Here is a 19,359-nt window from a genome sequence, read left to right as displayed (position 1 = left end):
CTCTGCACCCTTGTCAGAGGCCCAAAGGATGCTCCTTGGCTTCAGAATGGCTCAGCTCTGGCCGTTTCAGCCATTTGGAGAGTGAGCCAGGGGATGGAGGATTATTCTCTCTCTGTGTTTCTTTTTCTCTCTGTTAAACCTGCTTTTCAAAATATATAAATATAAATATTTAAAAGATACTATAACCTTCTTTGAACTGCTCATAATTTGATTGCTACACTGCAGACTTGTCCTACACATTTCCAGCAAAATCAATGGTTTCACCTTCAAGTTCTCTCCCAGTGTAGTTCTTCTTGGGCCAGAAGATGAACTAAAAACCTACTCCTATTTACACCACAGCTCAAACTCTCGTCTAGGAAGCTTTCCCAAGGTCTTGCAGGTAGCTCCACAGCCCCCACCCCCGTCATGCACTGCCAGGTCAGAGCCAGGAGAGCGGCACTCAGTCCGGTTCCCTCACGTGCAGCAGCCCAAGTACGTGAGCCATCACCTGCTTCCTCACAAGGCTGCACATCAGCAAGGCCAGAAGCAGAGCGGCTGGGCTCTAAAGCAGGTACTTCAATACGGAATGCTCATGTCCCAGTGGTGTTTTAACCCCTGCCCAATCCTCCCTACTTGCTTTCCAGACTTTGCTCTCACTTCTACTGCCACAGTTAAACTGAATCTGAACAAAGAAAAGAAAAATGCTGGAGTAATGACTTCATTGTTTTCTGTCCTTCCCGGTATTCCTAGCATCAATCCCTCACGGCTGAATACGAGAAGAGCTAGTTCCCCAGTCCCCAGCTCTGTGCGCAGTCTGCAGGCAGCTGAGGCTGCAGGGAGAGTCCCTCTCTGTCCCTCGGTCCTATGTGCTTGGCTGCAGAAAAGCTAAACCAATGACTTTGGAGGGATCAAGCACACAGGTGAGAATACTTGATGCTCCTAGGGCTGTTATCAAATAACAATTCCCACCTAACTTTTTCCTGTTGCCACCCAGGTTTTCACTGAAATATGCAAATTCCAATTTGGTACCGGATGTTACAAAACATACCATTCTTGCTCAGCACTGTCATCTTTACCTAGAGCAGAGGTTCTCAACCTTCAGCAGGCATCACAGAAATCCACAGGGCTCATGAAAACCCTTGACTGTGAGGCCCAGCCATAGAGTTTGCGATCTGGTGGATTTGGGGTGGACCTAAAAATGTGCATTTCTATTAGGTTCCCGGTCCGCGCTGCTGGCCCCTCTCAGCATTTTGTGAACCAATGGCCGAGGCCACATACATATTCGGAGGCCTTCCTTTCCACAAGGTTTCAGGCGGTTTGAATGCTCTATCATTACCTGACTGCAAGCTAACGAAGAACATTTTTGTCACATGTCACTTGTCTCCTTTTAAAAGTATATCTCACCAAGTAATACTAGAGCAGAGTTAATTATGCTGGAATGATCAGAGCAGGAATCAATCCCATATATGCTCTCAATGGATACAATGGAACAATATGAATGCCAAAAAAAACCCCACATATTCTAGAAATTTATATTGCCTTTTGTCAGGATCTACGCAAATTTAGACAAATTAAATCCTATGATCTTAGTTTCCTCATCTGGAAAATAGGACTTTAAAATCTACCTTAGAGAGTTATTTTAAGAACACACTGAGTTGAAGTGGCCAACACAATTCCCATGGCACAGCCAGTTTATAAAAACCATGATTATTTACTGTGCACCAAGCCCCACGGGGCACTGCGACACCAGTCTCTCTGGAGCCTCAGAGGGCCAAGGAAGATCCACCATCCCTCCTGGCCACCCCTACCCACTCACAAGGAGGGCCTGGTGCGACAGCTAAGATACTGCTGGGAAGACCACATCGTCCACATCAGAGTGCCCAGGATCCAGTGCTGGCCCCTCCTGCGATCCCAGCTTCCCGGAAGGCAGCAGGTGGAGCCCATGTCAGAGACTTGGACGGAGTTCCCAGCTCCTGATTTCCATCTCGGCCAGACCTGGCTGTTGCACGCATTTGGTGAGTGAATCAGCACATGGAAGATTTCCTCTCAGTGCGTTTCAAAGAAAGGCCTATATATATTACCTGTTCCTACATTAATTAACTCAAGAGCATTTTAATCTGCTGTCATGTTTTCAGAATTTTATTTGTAAGATCATTTGAATTCCAACGTAAGAAGTATTCTCCTCACAGAGAGACAAGTTTCTGCTAAAAGATGCTGTGGCTTCCCCAGATCTTCTGCAGGAGGAAGGCGGTAGGGTGAGCCACAAAAGGCCACCTGTCAGAGGCCTGGTGCTCATCCCCACAACACAAAGGTGGATGTTCTTCAAAGGACAAGTGGGTGAAAACTTGAGCTTAAAAGCCAACACACCTAGCACCCCTAAAGAGATAGGTTGACTGGGCGAATGAAAACTCTATGATGGACAGTGTCAACCAGTGAACTCTGCAACGACCTCATCGAGCTGGGAGTGGCGAGACTGGCAGTGATTCATAACTAGAGAAATATTAAAACCACTAGGGGTTGATCGCAGCTAAATAGTCTCCCCAAGAAGCTGCTCAATCCATCTGGACAATGAGCAGCTGGACTATGTGCTTGGCATCTGTTTGCAAGGGAAGAATCTTGATTGAATTTGAACTGTAATGCTGCAACGGGGTGGGGGGGTCCACCGTAGGGGAAGGGCATGGGGAGGGGTGGGGGGGAATCCCAGAGCCTATGAAACTGTCACATTATGCAAAATAATTAATAAAAAAAAAAAGAGATAGGCTGAGCTCTCATTAAGCAATCCAGAACTTTCCATTCCAATGGCTCACCCATGGTGGCCCAGGGCAGCAGATGGAGTAAACTTACCAGCTCTGAAAGATAAATCCAAGCTGACGGAGCAGCCTGGGCTCGAGGCAGCACTGCCAGGGCTCCCAGGTGAGTCCCAGCCTACCTTACAGTACACCAAGGCATTGTTGCTCTCTCATTCCCAAACCACAATGGTGTCCATTGTTTTATACACACACACACACACACACATACATATTTATTAATAGCTAAATATGCAGTCCAGCAATGTGGTACAGCACGTTAAGCCTCTGTTTGTGATACTGGTATCCCATGTCTGAGTGCCAGTTCAAGTCCTGGCTGTTCAATCCAATACAACTTCCTGCTGATGGGCCTGGGAAGACTACAGAAAGCCACCCTGCAGCTGGGGTCCTGTTACGCTCATGGGTGATCGGGATAGCAGGCCTGACTACCTGCTGTGGCCACTTAGGGAGTGAACCAGCAAATGGAAGATCTCTGTTTTCCCCCTCCCTCTCTGCCATTCTTTTTTTCAAGTAAGTAAACAAATAAATAACTTTTTTTAACAAGTTAAATATAATATAAGCATTTTCTGGATTTTTAAAATAAAGATTAGTCTATAATTATTCATATTAAAGCTCTATCTAGTGTTTTATTTCCATTTAATTAAACACTGAAATCAAACATGGAAACTCAATAGCATGTCAAACTGTAATAGCTAAAGGGTCATGCAGTGTTTAATATGCTTGATTGAGGTAAATCATTGATTTCAAAAGAATACATCAAACGACCTAGGAACTTTACAGAACAGCCTATTTAGGAGAACAATGTTAACCTTCTGAATGTGTGTTAACTGCAAACCTTACTTACACCTACTCTAGCTAAGCAAAAGCAGTTACCAACCAGGAATTACAGGAGTTAGGCAGTTTCATAACTACCCATTTTACTATGTGGTCCTTTATTCAGCTTTGGAATATAATTTCTTGTTTAAAAAAATTTCAAGAAGAAAAATTATCTCAATAGAGTTCACTTTAGCAAGGAAATACAATACACGCCTTGGCGTACGGCCACAGGAAAAGTCTGGCTTGCAGATGCTTGCACAGTGGATTCAGCAATGTTTAAACAGCCAGCACGGCCCACTTAGCACGGATGACACAGTGATCAAAATTCAGCAGGAGCCGTCTCATGGATATTTTCATACATTGAAAAGTAAAATTAAAACAAATCACAGAATACACATTAGCCCCAAAGATGCAACCCAACTCAGTTCGGCTTCTTTCAGACAGAAGGTTGCAGAAATTTTATTTAAATGTACAAGAGTTGATAGTCCATGGCAAGAAACTCAAAACATCGCAATGCTTTCTATTGTACTCATTCTGCAAAATGAGATGTGTAACTATAACTTTTTAAACTTATATCCGAAGTTCAATTTTTCCAGAAAATGGGTTAAATATCTCCATAGTCCATCTGTTACTACTATTTATATTAATATCTGTGACTTTCTAAACCTATATCTGCTACTAACAAATGTTTGAGTCAACTGAAATTGACATTATTTTACTACCTTTGGCCATGAAAAAACAGTAACTTTGTAAGATTCAAGGGTAAAGTACAACTGCCAACAGGTTGACACCAGAGCAGCCACCTAAATTTCTTTGGCACACAACAGCTGTGTTTCTCCATAACTGACTCTCCAGTACAATACTTGCAGGATCTTTCTTCCAGTCAGAAACACCCTCAGCAAAATCTGTCCTCTACTACGGTACAGTCAAGTACAAATACAATATTGTTAATATTTAATATGAAAGCAACTGTCACAAACGTAGCCAACAGTGGAAAAGCCATGAGACAAATAAAATTACTTGCTGTGATTTTTCCTGTTTCCAGATGACAAGTTTCTTTGAGACAATATTCTTTCTTTTAGTAACAAACAACTTCTGTCACATAATGTTTATGTCATGTAAGTTTTACAAATAAATAGTGCAGAAATCAGTTTGACTTTCTGGGGGAGAAATAATTGGCATAAGAAATACATAGTAAGTTTGTTTTCTCTTAATTAGAAGAGCTTCAGTTGATTGGAAAGCCAACTTGCTTTTTAAAGAGATAATTTAATTTTAAAAGGACTTTTGAATGCAAATGCATATGATTCTTAGCTTATTAAATCAAAGTATGTGTTTGTATCTGGACAGGTTTCTCCACCTTAACATAACTTGTATTTTTTAAAGACTTTTTAAATTTCTATTTGGAAGGCAGATTTATAGAGAGGAGAGAACAGAGAGAAAGATCTTTCATCTACTGTTCTCTCCCCAAATGGCTGCAACAGCTGGAGCTGAACTGATCTGAAGCCACAAGCCAGAAATTTCCTCTAGGTTTCCCATATGAGTTCAGGGGCCCAAGGGCCTGTTTTCCCAGTACACAAGCAGGAAGCTGGATTGGAGGTGGGGCAGCCCGAACATGAACTGGCACCCATAAGGGATGCCAGCACTGTCAGTAGAGGATTAGCTTGCAGTGCCATTGTACCAGCCCCAATATAACTTTTTGAGTACTTCTTTGTGTATACAAATGTTATTTTTATCCTAATTAGCATTAAGCCGCTATTGAGGATCACTGAATTAATAAACTCAGCAGCCATTTAAGATCTCTTCTTTTATAAATTAAACAAATTTGTTCTCATAAAAAGTAAAAACCCATCAGTACTCAGGAAACAGGATACTAGATGCTCAACATATGTCTTTTTCTACAACATATTCTCAAAATTTTGTGTATGTGACTTGAATGAAAGTTTATAAATCAAGTACCTATAATGACATTTCCCCAGTCGTGATTTGACAAACATCAATTAGTTACAGGTAGGGCGTCAAGCTATAGCAACCTGGCTAACCAAGCTAAGAGACCTGTCTTCCCCCACTTGTTCCAAGGGACATGCTGCTCATTTGCAGATTGGGTTGAAGCTGGATTTCATCATCCGCATGGAAACAGGAGGAACGACTGGGGGGATCCGTGAGAAGCAGAGAGCTGCAAGTGAGACCGCCTCTCGCAAACCCCCTCACTTCCCCAACAGCCCAGGAAGCCACAAGGCAGCTTTTTGTCTTTTCAGGGCTCTGTAATGTGTGTGTAGGAGGGTGGGGAGGAGGCAGAGGGAGTTTCCTGTGAGAAACCAAAATCCCAAGTCTGTACAATGTGAGACCCAAATTCATTCTCTACTCAAGCGTGGTATTCCTGACACAAGAAGTGTTCAGATTAAAATTGAAAAGCCTTGGGGCTCTAGCAGAAGCGAATGCAAAACCACCACTGCATAACAGGTGCCCTCACAGAACCCAGGGTACTCAGTACTCCTGTGAGGGTGGACAGGAAACAGGCTAAGCCTGCGGTGCGCGGATTGAGCAGCAGAGACCAAGCACCCAGTAATCGCGTGGGGCTAGCTCTGACACAGGCCATGGGGAATGCTACAGGAGCACCAGGAAGCGTTCAGAAACAAAACAAAGTCTAAGATGTGAGTATTTTCATCGCATTGGTCAGCCAGAGATTCAAGATATTTATTCCCATGTCTTAGTCCTTTTGCTTCTGCCCAGTGAAGGATGGATCCCATGTGAGTATTTGCAGGGACTCTGGACCATCTGGTTTCTGATGTCTCTAGCAATGGGGTTTCTTCCACCATTTCCTTTCTTTCTTTCTTTTTTTTTTTTTCTGCTAAAAAATAGGTTTAAATGTCCAAGGGATTTTTTTTTTATTAACTGTTTCTTAACTCATTTCATGAAGACAAGTTTTCCTCTTCCCCCATGACACTGAATATGTTATAACCAGGCCTTTTTGAAATACGCCAATAGTTACATCACCAAACAGTGTTACAATAAGGCCTCTGTTTGGAGAATTCCCTGGCCTCCACCATTTACCACTGGCCAAAGGTTACACAGGTAGTGTCCAGAACTCCATTTCCCTCACTGGGGACGAGGAGCCCTGAATAAACTGGCCCTTTCAGTCATCTCATCTACTGTCATAGACTTAGCTTGGGTCTTTGAGGTGGTGGTGGTTGCTTTAATTGATATAAAAGGCAGAGAGAGATGGATGGAGTACCCATCCATTAGTTTCCTCCCTCTAAGTGCCCATCGTGGCTGCAGGACCAAAGCTGGCAGCAAGAACTCAATCTAGGTCTCCAACACGGATAGCAAAAGCCCAGCTCGAGCCGTCACTGCTGCCTCCCATTTCAGCAGGAAGTTTGGATTCAGGAATCAGAGTCAGGCACTCAGACATGAGCCACGAGTATCCTAACCAAGGTCTTAGCTGCTCAAACACCTCCCCTTGCTCCTTTGTTCTTATCAGTCTCTGGTTTATATCAGTCAGTAAACCATGAAGAGATAAGATCTAAGTTAATTTCAGAAAGAAGAAATACAGGATGATAAGGAAAGTAAAATGAGGTTAGCTGGTGTTTTAGAAAGCCCAGTGTGCAGTGTGAGACTGGGAGTAGGAATCCTAAGAAGGAACCGAAAAACAGGAGCTAGCCTAACAGACGGAGAGTGGAAGGAAAAAAGCAGGGCTAGCACCAGCAGTGAGCAAATGGCCTTTGACCACAGCCAACCCATTTTCAGGCCCTCCAGTGACCCTCTATGCCCACTGAAGCACGGGCACGGCTTGAAGCATCATTTTTAGCCATTTTTTCCCAAGCTTGCATCTCATCAATGGTTCCTAACCTTCTTTCACCCTCCTTTAAGTTTCCTGTGAAACTTCTATCTGCGGACTTTGCTTAAATACACAACTTGACAGAGACTTGCTAGTTCCATTAGGTCCTCTGGGACTTGTCCCTGAAGACACCAATTTTTTGTTTTTATAAATCATAGCCAAGATCCTCTGCTCTTTAGATCTACCTTGCCTTCAGTCTTTAACGAAGGAGTGGGAGCAAAGAAAAATGTCATTCCTGGGAAACGTTTGGCTTGAGAAGACTGGCCCGCCGTGGGGAATTGGTAACTCAAGTTGGTCTTCACAGCAGATAATCTATCTTTAATGGTACAAAAGATTGATGATACTCAAGCTTTTCATAGCTCCATGGTTTACATTGCATAAGTTTGTAGATTGGAGTCTATGCCCACTGGAATAGTAATGCTAGATTTTAATGAAGTTTGGGGAGATCGGTCATACTTCGATATACTGCTGATAACATATTGTTAAATAATGATTCTTTTAGTATACTCCATTAATTGATGTTATCAGAAAAATAATCACTACAAACGGAGGAGAGTTCTCCTGATTGAACTAATGAGCTCTTAAAGATCTTGTATTACTCAGATATTATTTATTAAATTCTCATGAGGAAGGCACTTAGTTATGTGCACTGGGTAATGCCAAGAAATTCAAGTCCTCAGAGTTCATAAATCCAATAAAGGTAATCTATGGTGATCCATTCACTTTCTTGTTCAAACAACTGTGTGAAAAGTGAAATAATAAGACTTACAGGACAGTAAATATCAGTATTTTTAAATGTCATAAAGTTGCATTTGATTCATTTTCAAGGAACCTTTCAAGGTCACTCCATTCTGAGTCAGCTAAAAGCGATTGCTCTGGCGAAATGAGATCTCCTCTGGGCCTGGAAATTGGGTAGGGTGTGGTTAAAAACGGAGCAAAAGGGAAAGCCGGAACATGCCACTCAGAGAGTGTGCTCGAACAGAAACCCAAGTTTCGAAAAGTATGAGATGCTGCGGGAGAATGAGAGATACACCAGCTTGCTGAAAGGCAGAGGTGTTTCATGGTTCTGGAGGTTGCGCTGCAGTGTGAGACTTCAGTCAGACAACAGAAGACACAGGAAAACCAAGGCAAGGAGCATGTGCTCTGCCCTCTGGGTAGTGGGGAGGCAGTCAATATTGTGGAGCAATACAGACTGGCCTCAGAAATTTCTGAATGCTGCCTTCCTTGAAAACACTGTCCTCAATTAAATAAAAACGATTCACTGATGCATAAAGGAGGTTGAGTTCACACAAGATCATTGCAAGAACTTTGCTGCCTCCCAGCACCAGAGAATACTTTGGCTATGCTAACACTCAGAATGCAGGCAGATATATTAAAATATGGTATTCCACGTTACCACACTGTGTTTGATATTGTACCATTCAGTACTTATTTTTAAAAATTGTCCTGTGCCCGATCTTAGCTCTTTCTGATGAAATGACCACAGAAATTCTACCACAGTAGGTTTAGAGAAAGTACTGCATTTATTTCAATATCATAAAATGGCATTATAAACATGCAGAATCAACAAAGGCACTTCTGTTATTTCTAATTTAGTGATTTTAAAGGTTCCACATAACTGAGGATGGGGAAAATATGGCCAAGGTAAGCAATGCTGCTAGTAGACTCTGCAACCGGTAAGGGTATGATATATATTTTTAATTGATTTTTTTCCCTTAGTGAGAGTTCATATACCCATTTTAATGATGAAATTACAGACTATCAGGGGCCTTGTATTTATCATCTTACCTTATGGATAGCTGAACATATAACAAAATAAGAGAATTAATCATAAACTATGTGATGGAGAATGAAAAATGGAGACAACGGAAGTGTTAGCTTCATGTTATCTGACTAGGCTTTGTATTTTGAGTTAATTCCCTAACTCAGCACACTGATTTAGCAGAAGGCACCTCCTGCTATGGAGGTGATGAAAGCACTGAGACAAAGCAGGGCCAGGACTGGAATTAGACCAGAGTTCAGTCTGTTTGCAGCAGAGTGAGTCTGAGCAGCAGGACTGGATTGGAAAAACAGATACAGGCTGGATGTGGGAAGGGGCTCAGAGCCTGGCCATTTAGTTTATGCCTGGTTCCCTAGGCAGTGAGGACCCTGCAGGCTTCTTGAATACAGAATGAATCTGACCACATTAGATTGTAGGAAGAGCAATCTGTTGACAGGGTGTAGAATGTGTTTTCAGGTTGCTTAGAGAGAGATGCACACACAGAAGTTGGGGGAGAATTGCTCTTGTAACGAATCGGGTGAAAAATCACTACTGCCCAAGTGAATGGAGAACTGAGGATGCAGAATGCTGTTGAGGCCGAATCGGCGGTAACTGGCAATAGAGCTTATTAAGGTGGGTGGAGAGAGAGAGCAAGGAAGGTGTTGGGAGTGGGTCTGAAGGTTGTCATTTTTATTTTTTTAAACTTGAATGACTGCTGGTATTGTTAATATAAACAGGAGAAAAATAAGAGTAAGAGCAGTGTTAGCAGGAAAGATGGTGGATTTGATCTTAACTACGAGTTTCACATGATGGCCAATAGTCACACAACAGAGCATATAACAACATATGATGAGAAGGTAAGACAAAGTGGAAATAAAAAGATTTCTCACTGAGGAAGTAAAAAAAAAAAACTGGAAGGCAAATTATCTTACACAATCAGCAAGCAGCACGAAATGAGGAAATTTTTAAATATTTATGTCAAAGACAAAGTTATAGATAGAGAAGGAGAGCCAGGGAGAGAGTGAGAGATAGAGAGAGCTTTCATCCTCTGGTTCGCTCCCCAAATGGTTGCAAGAGCAGCTGGTATGATCCAAAGCCAGGAACCAGTAGCTTTTCCCAGGTCTCCCATATGGGTGCAGGGACCCAAGGACTTGAACAATCCTCTACCACTTTCCTAGGTTCATTAGCAGGGGAACTGTATCGGAAGTGAAGCAGCTGGGACTCAAACCAGCATGCATATTGGACGCTGGCATTGCAGGCGGAGGCTCAGCTGGCTGTGCCATAGCACCCAATCCAAAATGAGAAAATTTTAAAAAGTGCTGAGATGCTTATTTATTAATTCATATATAGCAAGAAAACATAGCAGGGATTGCTTAAGAAGACAGTTTCAAGAAAAAAAAAAAAAAAAGAATGGGTAAGAAATGCAGATTTCCTGAAATGAGTTTGAGAGCCAAGCCTGATGCGTGGAGAGTCCTGGTGACCTCTGAGGAAATGGTTTTAGTTATGGGATAAGCAGAGCAAGCCAAGCTCCCAGGGGCTCGGGTGAGCAGGGGAGGGCCAAGGAGACCAAAGAGAACTCTCCCAGGGATTCTTATGCCACTGGGACACAGAGTCAACTCGCAGTTCCTTGAAATGGAGTCAAGAATATGGAAAGGAGGGACCCAGACAAAACGGATGATTTGAGGCCAGGTTCCAGAAAGAACTTGAAAATGACACTCATCAACTCTACAGCCGAATTTCCTTGCTGCTTTCCAAGAAACATTTCCCGCCCCATCTCATAAGCAACAAAGGGGCCACCTGATAAGCAGCTACAAGTACTGCTGGTTCTTTGTAAGAATCCCAGTGAAGCTCTAAAAGGCAGAAACAAATGTCTAAAAATGTCTATGACAAAATCCAGGAAAACTTTCACTTGAGCTTCATTAAGCTGAATGAGGACGTCCCCCACTTTGTAGAAAGTCATGTACTACTCAACTGCCTCACTTGCTGGGGCCAGATCTGAAGAGCGCTCATATTCACCACTGACGTTTTGTTGAATTTCTCCATTCTTATTAATCACAGCTTTAAAGTAAGCCGCTGAGCTCTCTTAGGAAGTTGATATTCCCAGCTGACCTAACTGTGAAACAGTGAAGCCTGATACTTTCCCACTGCAGTTTGTCCTTCTAGCTACATGAGTGCAGGCATGCGTGTGTGTTTGTGACAGACAGAGAGCAAGAGAGAGAGCACATGGTGTGTGCTTCTGTGATCTAAAGAAGCAAATTGATTTTTGTGAAGATATTCCAAATGGTACCACATTCTATCTCCTGATAGCATGGAGGATTTAAAGACAAGCGCAGGCTTTGATCTGCTTATATGCTCACTTGGAAGCAAGACTTTTCTGCAAAATGAAGACTCTATGTAAAAAGTCTCCTGGGAAGAGGGTTCCAAGCTACGGCTTCACTTTATTTTTTTTTTTAAGATTTATTTTACTGGGGCCCAGTGCAATAGCATAGTGGTTAAAATGCTCACCTTGCATGCGCCAGGATCCCATATGGGCGCCGGTTCTAATTCTAGCGGCCCTGCTTCCCATCCAGCTCCCTGCTTGTGGCCTGGGAAAGCAGTTGAGGATGGCCCAAAGCCTTGGGACCCTGCACCCGCGTGGGAGACCCGGAAGAGCTCCTGGCTCCTGGCTTCAGATTGGCTCAGCTCCAGCTGTTGAGCTCACTTGGGGAGTGAACCATTGGACAGAAGATCTTCCTCTCTGTCTCTCCTCCTCTCTGTATATCCGCCTTTCAATAAAAATAAATAAATCTTAAAAATAAGATTTATTTTACTATTTATTGAAAGGTATAATGACAGAGAGAAGAGAGATTTTCCACCCATTGGTTTAATCCCCAAATGGCCACATTGGCTGCCTGGTTCTGGGTCACCTTTTGAAGCCAAAAGCCCAGAACACCATCCAGGTTCCCTGCATGAGTGGCAGGGGGTCAGGTACTTGGGCCACCATCTGCTGGCTTCAATGTGCATCATGAGTGAACTGGATGGGAAGCAGAAGTGCTGGATCTAGGAGGATGCTGGCAGCCCTAGCGGTGGCTAACCTGATGCACCACAAAGACGGCCCCCAGAGCTGTGATTTCAAACAAACTGTTCTGATGCTCCCATGCCATGTGATTAAGCACTCCGTTATGCACGCATACAAAGCCTTCTGGCCCAGGTTCAGACTCCTCATGCGAGGAGTACAGGGAAGCACAGCCCCATCCTGTAATTGTCCTTCTTACTTTAGGAATGCCAGCACTTCAGTCTAATTGAAGTGGCTGACATTTGTCTACCTTCTGGTTCAGAACTTATATTATATATTCTATTCGTTCCCTAAGCAATGTAGACATAAACATGTGCATCTGGAAATTTAGATCTCAGTAGTTAAATAAGCCATATCATCACCAAAAAAAAGCTCCTAAATGTCCTTTGTCAAACTTTCTTCTTCCTCTTTTATCTCTGTAATCTTTTTCATTCCTTTACTTTATAGTCTTTGTTCAAATGGTGCTTTTGTCTCTAGTTCTTTGTATATTAGTTCTCCCATCACTGGGATCCTCTGAGTACAGTCTAATACACAATGCCATATATATATATATATATATATATATATATATATATATATTTTAATGCTGATTTTCTTGCAGTCTCTTTTATGCTGTTGTAACAGAAGACCTGAGACCAGGTCTTTTTTTTTTTTTTAAATTGGGAGGTTCACAGTTCTGGAAGTCCCCTGCTAGGCAGTAGCATCTGGTGGGCATTTAATGAAGGCCTGGCAGAACAAGCAGCACACATGGAGGACTCAAGGCCAAGGGCTTTAGAAAGCCCCACCCCCGACGTCACCATGATGGGCTCCCTCTGAGGTCAGAGCCCCCACGATCCAAGCCCCTCTTACAGGTTGCCCATCTCTCAGCATCCATACATTGGCTACCCTATTTCACCATGTTTCATTGAGGACAAATCACTTCTAAACAACAGCAGTTTTTATCTGTACCATTTTTTTCAGACCTACATGTTCTGTCATTTTCATTATTACGAGTTTATCCTTTATTGAAATTCTATTTGAAAGGCATACATGGAGTTCCCATCTATGGTTCACACCCCAAGTGCTTACAATGACCAGGAACTCAACCCAGATCTCCCAGTTGGGTGACAGTAGCCAAGTACTTGAGTCAGGGATTGAACTCAGGTCCTCTGCTTAAGACACAGGCAGCCCAACTGCAGCCCAATGCCGACTGTTATCTCTTACTCTATGAGTTACTTAGGATTCTACTTCTCAATCTCCAAACACAGGGTTAGCTAATTTTAACTATTTAGTACTGACTCCTAATTAAGTTTGATCACAGTTAAAATGAAATCTGAATTTTACCTACTGAAATTCATAGATTTCAACTATGCAATTACACAATTTTCATGATTCTTCTAAGTGTACTGAAAAAATATATAACCTCTACTATTTACACTACTGGTTAACATTTTTATAGATACATTAAATGAAATTTATTGTTTTTTCCATTTCCTTACTAATATTTGTCTAGCAGATTCTTACAAGCGGTGTGTTAAAATTTTTCACTATGACTGAGTATTTGCCAAATTTGTTTTACAAGTTTTGATATCACAGATTCCCAGATTTTATAATCAGATACATTTAAGCTTTACCTTCTATTGTATTATTTTTATTATTACATATTGTCATTTTGTAGTTCTGTCACAGCTTTATGCTTTAAATTCTGTTTGTATCTTGGCAGCCCTACCTCCCGTCCAGCTCTCTGCTTGTGGCCTGGGAAAGCATTTGAGGGCAGCCCAAAGCCTTGGGACTCCGTACCCATGCGGAGACCCATAAGTAGCTTCTGGCTGTTGGCTTCAGATCAGCTTATGTCGGCCTTTGTGGCCACTTGGGGAATAAATCAGTGTATGAAAGATCTTCCTCTCTGTGTCTCCTCCTCTCTATATATCTGACTTTCCAATAAAAAAAAAAAATCTTTTTAAAAAACCATGGATGTAGTTCCAGTTTACAAACATGAGTCATTTTCTCTTTCCCTGTGGAATTATGTGTTTTGCATGCATGCAGGTATTCAGGGTTTGCTTTGTGCTAATCCATCTCTTGTAATGAAAAGAATTTGTTTACAATGCCCAGGGCAAATTCAAGAAAAGCTTTGTGATGGGTAGAATTAAATTCCAAAGCTTCCTACTGCATTATGAAACAGCCTACAGAAAGAACACCAAGAACACATTTACATTCAGCAAAGATAAAACTATAAACATGATTGTGTACAGTGACCATAAATTATGTCTCATTTTAAAGTTTACTTATTTTTATTTATTTGATAAATAGAGAGAGGGAGAGAGAGAGATTACACCTAACTGGTTTACTCCTCAAATGCTCATACCAGCTAGAACTGGGCCAAGCCAAAGTCAAGAGCCAGGGACTCCATCTGAACTTCCCATGTAAGTGCCAGAATCCAAGAGCTTAACACACCAGTGTGTGCCAGGGTGGGCGCTGGCAGGAAGCTGGATGGGAAGTGGAGGCAGGACTCCTCCCAGGATCTACAATACAGGGAGTGGTATCCTAAGCAGTGGGGTGATTCATTTCACCCCAAGGTGTGCCTCTCATTTTACGTACACCTATCGCTCTTTCTTAGGTAGAACTTTAGAGTTCTCTCTGAGCAGTTTGGAGCCAAACTATCTGAAACTTTGACTCTAGTTAACCACACAGGAAAAACACCTCTCAACCCATACCTTAGGACCAAGAATCACTACACTTTGTAGCTTAATAATTCATAGTTCAAGGAAAAGAGAGTGCTAGCATGCTGCCTGGACGCACAGTACCAAAACCCTGACTCATACATGGCACTGTGGAAAACAGCTAACATACTTCCATGAGACTGCAAAGAAGGACAGACACACTTTGCAGACGTTAGAACCCACTGTAACTTAACCAGGGTTAACACCAGAGACTACAGTGTCCACAACAACTTTGACAGCAACCTGGTAACATGAAGAAAGCATTTTGTTGGGGTGGGGGGTGATCTGTAACCACTTATTGATATTATCATTTGTGGCCACTTTTGGACACTATTTCCAATTCAGTTACTCAAATGATGCTATTTTATGTTTACATACATAATAAATGCCATTGAAAAAATTCAGTTTTATTTTACTTTATGCAAGTGAATGACCAAAGGATTAAAAATATCCCTGTCTCCAAATAGTGCAATATGCAGTCATCATCGTACTAACAGTAATAATAATAACAAATCATTCACACATTTAAAAATGTAGAGTAATGAAGCTGCAATCTGTATCTTGTTTCTTGATGCCATCTCTCTCCTCCAGCCTACTTGCCAGAGATAGTTCAAGTGCATTTCTTCCGAAAGCCACTAATTCAATAGCCTACAACTAGAAAAATATTCCTGTAGCTATTTCTGCATAATTTCCTGCCACCAAAGGGTGAAAACTCAAGTGACGAGGTCGTGGGAAGAGAAAAGCCAGCTGGGCTGACTTCATCAGCCACCTCCCAAGGAGGGTTCCCCATTTCAGAACTCAAAACCAGACTGAACTATTCCGTGGTGATTTTAATGAAGATCCCAGCAACACATTCTGAAAACCGAGGCAAACCACGTGGGCTCAGTATTGAAAGCAAACAGTTTTAACCCAGGTATTAGCTGTGCAAACCCAACATGCTATAGTCCCATCACAGGCCAAGCAAATCTCGACTGCCCAGGCTGGGTGAGTATAAACCACAAAAAGAAAATCCTTCACTCTGCCCAGAAATGGCCTTCTCTGAACCCTCTAAACACAAAGAAATTCTACACAAGGACAAGAAAACTATTCACATTCTCAGAGAATTAAAAATCAGGGGTATTTGGCAATACAAGTTTTAAACCATGTTTTCTTCATAGTCTAATACTGCAGGTCCCTTTAAAGTTTTTTTTTTTTTTAATATACTTCATTAAAGACGAACTTTACTTTCTCAGAAAAGAACTTTGTGCAGGCAGCATGTTAAATGCTTAGACTGTTCCTTAAGCACATTGAGTGCCTCATCTTTCAGTCAAAGGGGTTAGTTTTCAGTAATAGGTAATGGGCAGAAAATTGTGTGGAAATGGAGTATATTTAGTTCTGAGAACTGACCAGGTCCGATTTCAAGGATACTTCACTCTTTGTACTGAACTTGAGAAATCCCAATAGCCTGTAAATGCTTTTCTATTGTCCTCACCACCCTCACCTCCAAAGTCACAGTCAAGGCTCATGGGCATTGCAAGCCTTCAACTCATTTGGCTGTCCCTAAAGATAGACACATTTTTTAAACTTAAAAAAGTTATCTCCCTCGTTTCAGATAGTTAACCAGACAAGCTCTCTAACCCTGGGGCCTTCAAATCCCCTCTGTAGCCGCTGGCTGGAGCTGGGCCGATGCGCCCAGCTGAGCAGCTGCTGAGGCTCACATGGGGAAGGAGCCGCAGACATTCCACAGCTGCCTGCCACAGCTCCCCTCCCCGGGACGTGGGGCTCGGGCTTGGCTGCAGGTTCTACCTGCTCAGTCACTGAACAGCAACCGGGGATCCCAGGCTGAGCCCAAGAAATCCCAGGGCAGCTTAAATTTCTCCCAATCCTGCAGCAAAAAGTAACATTACTTAAAGAGGAACCATAATTTCCAATAAGCATGTGGCCCAAGGCCAAAAAAAAAAAAAAAAATGAAGAAGAACATCTGGAATAAGAGCAAATAAAAGATCCTTCATATTAAAAAAAAAAATTTCAGCTACTTATAGGAGATCTTTCTTGGGTCTTTGTTAAGGAAATAACTGTAACTCTTGACCTTAATTCCTGACCCACTTTCTAAATTTGGGAGAAGGGGTGGAAAACTGCCAAGTTGAAGAAACAGAGTTTAACAGCTAATTTAACAACTGTAATGTAATACATCCATTGGGGTTTAAAGGGATAACATGTATGTGATGGTCATATTATAAAAGTTCTCACAAATTCTTTCAAACATCTTAAAGACTTAAATAATTGTATTTGATAATTGTATTCTGAGGCATGACTAAAAACAAGCAGGCAGAAAATATTGTTCCCTACTAGGGAACACCTGAAGCCCCGGCAGCTGACACTTCCTTAGGGTAAGCCACAGAGCAAGGAGCCAGAAACAAACAGAGTTCCACTGAAGAAAGGCCAACGGCATTCCATAATGGAACACCAATTGGAGTCCTCCACTCTGCTTCCAATCAGCTTTCTGCTGATGTGCTTGGAAATGAAGCAGACAACAGCCCACCTCCATGGGCTCTTGTCACCCACATGGGAGGCCTGGCGAGAGCTCTGGGCTCCTGGCTTTGGCCTGGAACAGCCCCAGAAATTGTAGACTTTCAGGGAGTGAATCAGCAGATGGAAGATCTATCTCTCTTGCCCCTTTCTTCTCTCTTATCACTTGGCCTTCCAAACAAAAGAATAAATCTTTTTCTTTTTTTTTTTTTTAAAGATTTATTCATTTTATTACAGCCAGATATATACAGAGGAGGAGAGACAGAGAGGAAGATCTTCCGTCCGATGATTCACTCCCCAAGTGAACCGCAACGGGCCGATGCGCGCCGATCCGAAGCCGGGAACCTGGAACCTCTTCCGGGTCTCCCATGTGGGTGCAGTGTCCCAATGCATTGGGCCGTCCTCAACTGCTTTCCCAGGCCACAAGCAGGGAGCTGGATGGGAAGTGGAGCTGCCGGGATTAGAACCGGCGCCCATATGGGATCCCGGGGCTTTCAAGGCGAGGACTTTAGCCGCTAGGCCACGCTGCCGGGCCCAAGAATAAATCTTTTTCAAAAAAGAAGAAATCTTCAGGCTATTATTTCTCCCAAGATTACTTTCCACTAATCATTTTCTTAGAGGATAGTAAAGGATAATGTGTAGTAGCATATGGCATTTTTATAGCTTGGATGTATAATATTGTTACAATTATTACATGATCAGAAAACTGTCATTTTACCATCACATTATACCCCTTGCAAGGATTCACTGGATATGATCGTGAAAACAGTGATGTTAAAATCCACTGTGGGGCTTGGCAGTGTGGCCTAGTGGCTAAGGTCCTCGCCTTGATCCCATATGGCTGCTGGTTCTAATCCCGGCAGCTCCACTTCCTCTCTATCTCTCCTCCTCTCAGTATATCTGACTTTGTAATAAAAATAAAATAAATCTTTAAAAAAAAAAATCCACTGTGGATTGGTATGATCCAAGCACTGTGTTAAAAGACATCACTTAAACTTCTCAACTTTATTACTCCCATTTTACGGATGAAGAGATTAACTTAGCAGGTCACTGAACTGGTAAATGGGTCAGCCAGAATTTAAATGTTTTTTTAACTTTAAAGTCCATGATCTGCTTATTACGCTTTACAGACAAAGTTGAAAATGACATTTCTGTGTTAATTTGGAACATCTTAAGTATTTTTGAAATGAGTTTTACAGTTTTATATTATGTCATTAACTTGCCCAATTTAGAGAAAAAACAGCATCTTCATAGGAGATCTTAGGTAATCTGACATTGTTATAACACACCCCCTTTTTTCCCTGTAACTGCTGATGCTTTAGTAACTAGGAAAAGGTTATATGAGAACCTACATGTTAGTAATACAATCCCCTGAATGTTTCCATATTCTGAAACCCTAAATTGCAGAGTCCTATCTTCCTGTTTTGATTCTCAAAACTACAAAGCAAGAAAGCTAACAGACACTTAAGTTTGTAATATATAACAAATATTGAAACATGTAAACACTAAACCAGGCCTGAAAATTTAGAGAAACTCTGATTTCATGTCAATTCTAAAATATTAGCAAAACTGCAAACCTCCAAAGGCCTTTGTTTACAGTTCAACAACATTCTTCCAAGACAATGCAACAGTGCACCACCCGCAACAAAGGGGGTTCACACGGCAGCAGCTGACGACATATGGGTGTGCATGGAACTTCTGCTTAATGGAAGTTCCAAGATGTACAGATAAAAAACGATGTGTGAGTTGGTGGAAAAAAGTGTAAGGCAAGTCAATTTTTTAATTAAAAAATTATGTAGCATAAACAATGCTAATGAGCCAAAAGCCCCAAGAGATCAGGATCGTATCTGCTTGGTTTTAACGTTCCATTCACTTTTCATAAGTGTACATCCACTCACTGC

General features: G+C 42.0%; 1 protein-coding gene across 2 annotated transcripts in view; it reads right to left on the bottom strand.

Annotated features, from left to right (window-relative positions):
* The window catches only part of SKAP2 (src kinase associated phosphoprotein 2), a 145,709-nt gene that overhangs the window by 29,683 nt on the left and 96,667 nt on the right, over positions 1–19,359 (bottom strand). The gene's annotated exons all lie outside the window — the stretch shown is intronic.

Source organism: Ochotona princeps, chromosome 20 (genome assembly GCF_030435755.1).
Source record: "Ochotona princeps isolate mOchPri1 chromosome 20, mOchPri1.hap1, whole genome shotgun sequence".
Classification (NCBI taxonomy): Eukaryota; Metazoa; Chordata; class Mammalia; order Lagomorpha; family Ochotonidae; genus Ochotona; species Ochotona princeps.
Note: the sequence above shows the minus strand (reverse complement) of the source record. Positions and strands in the feature narration are given on the sequence as shown.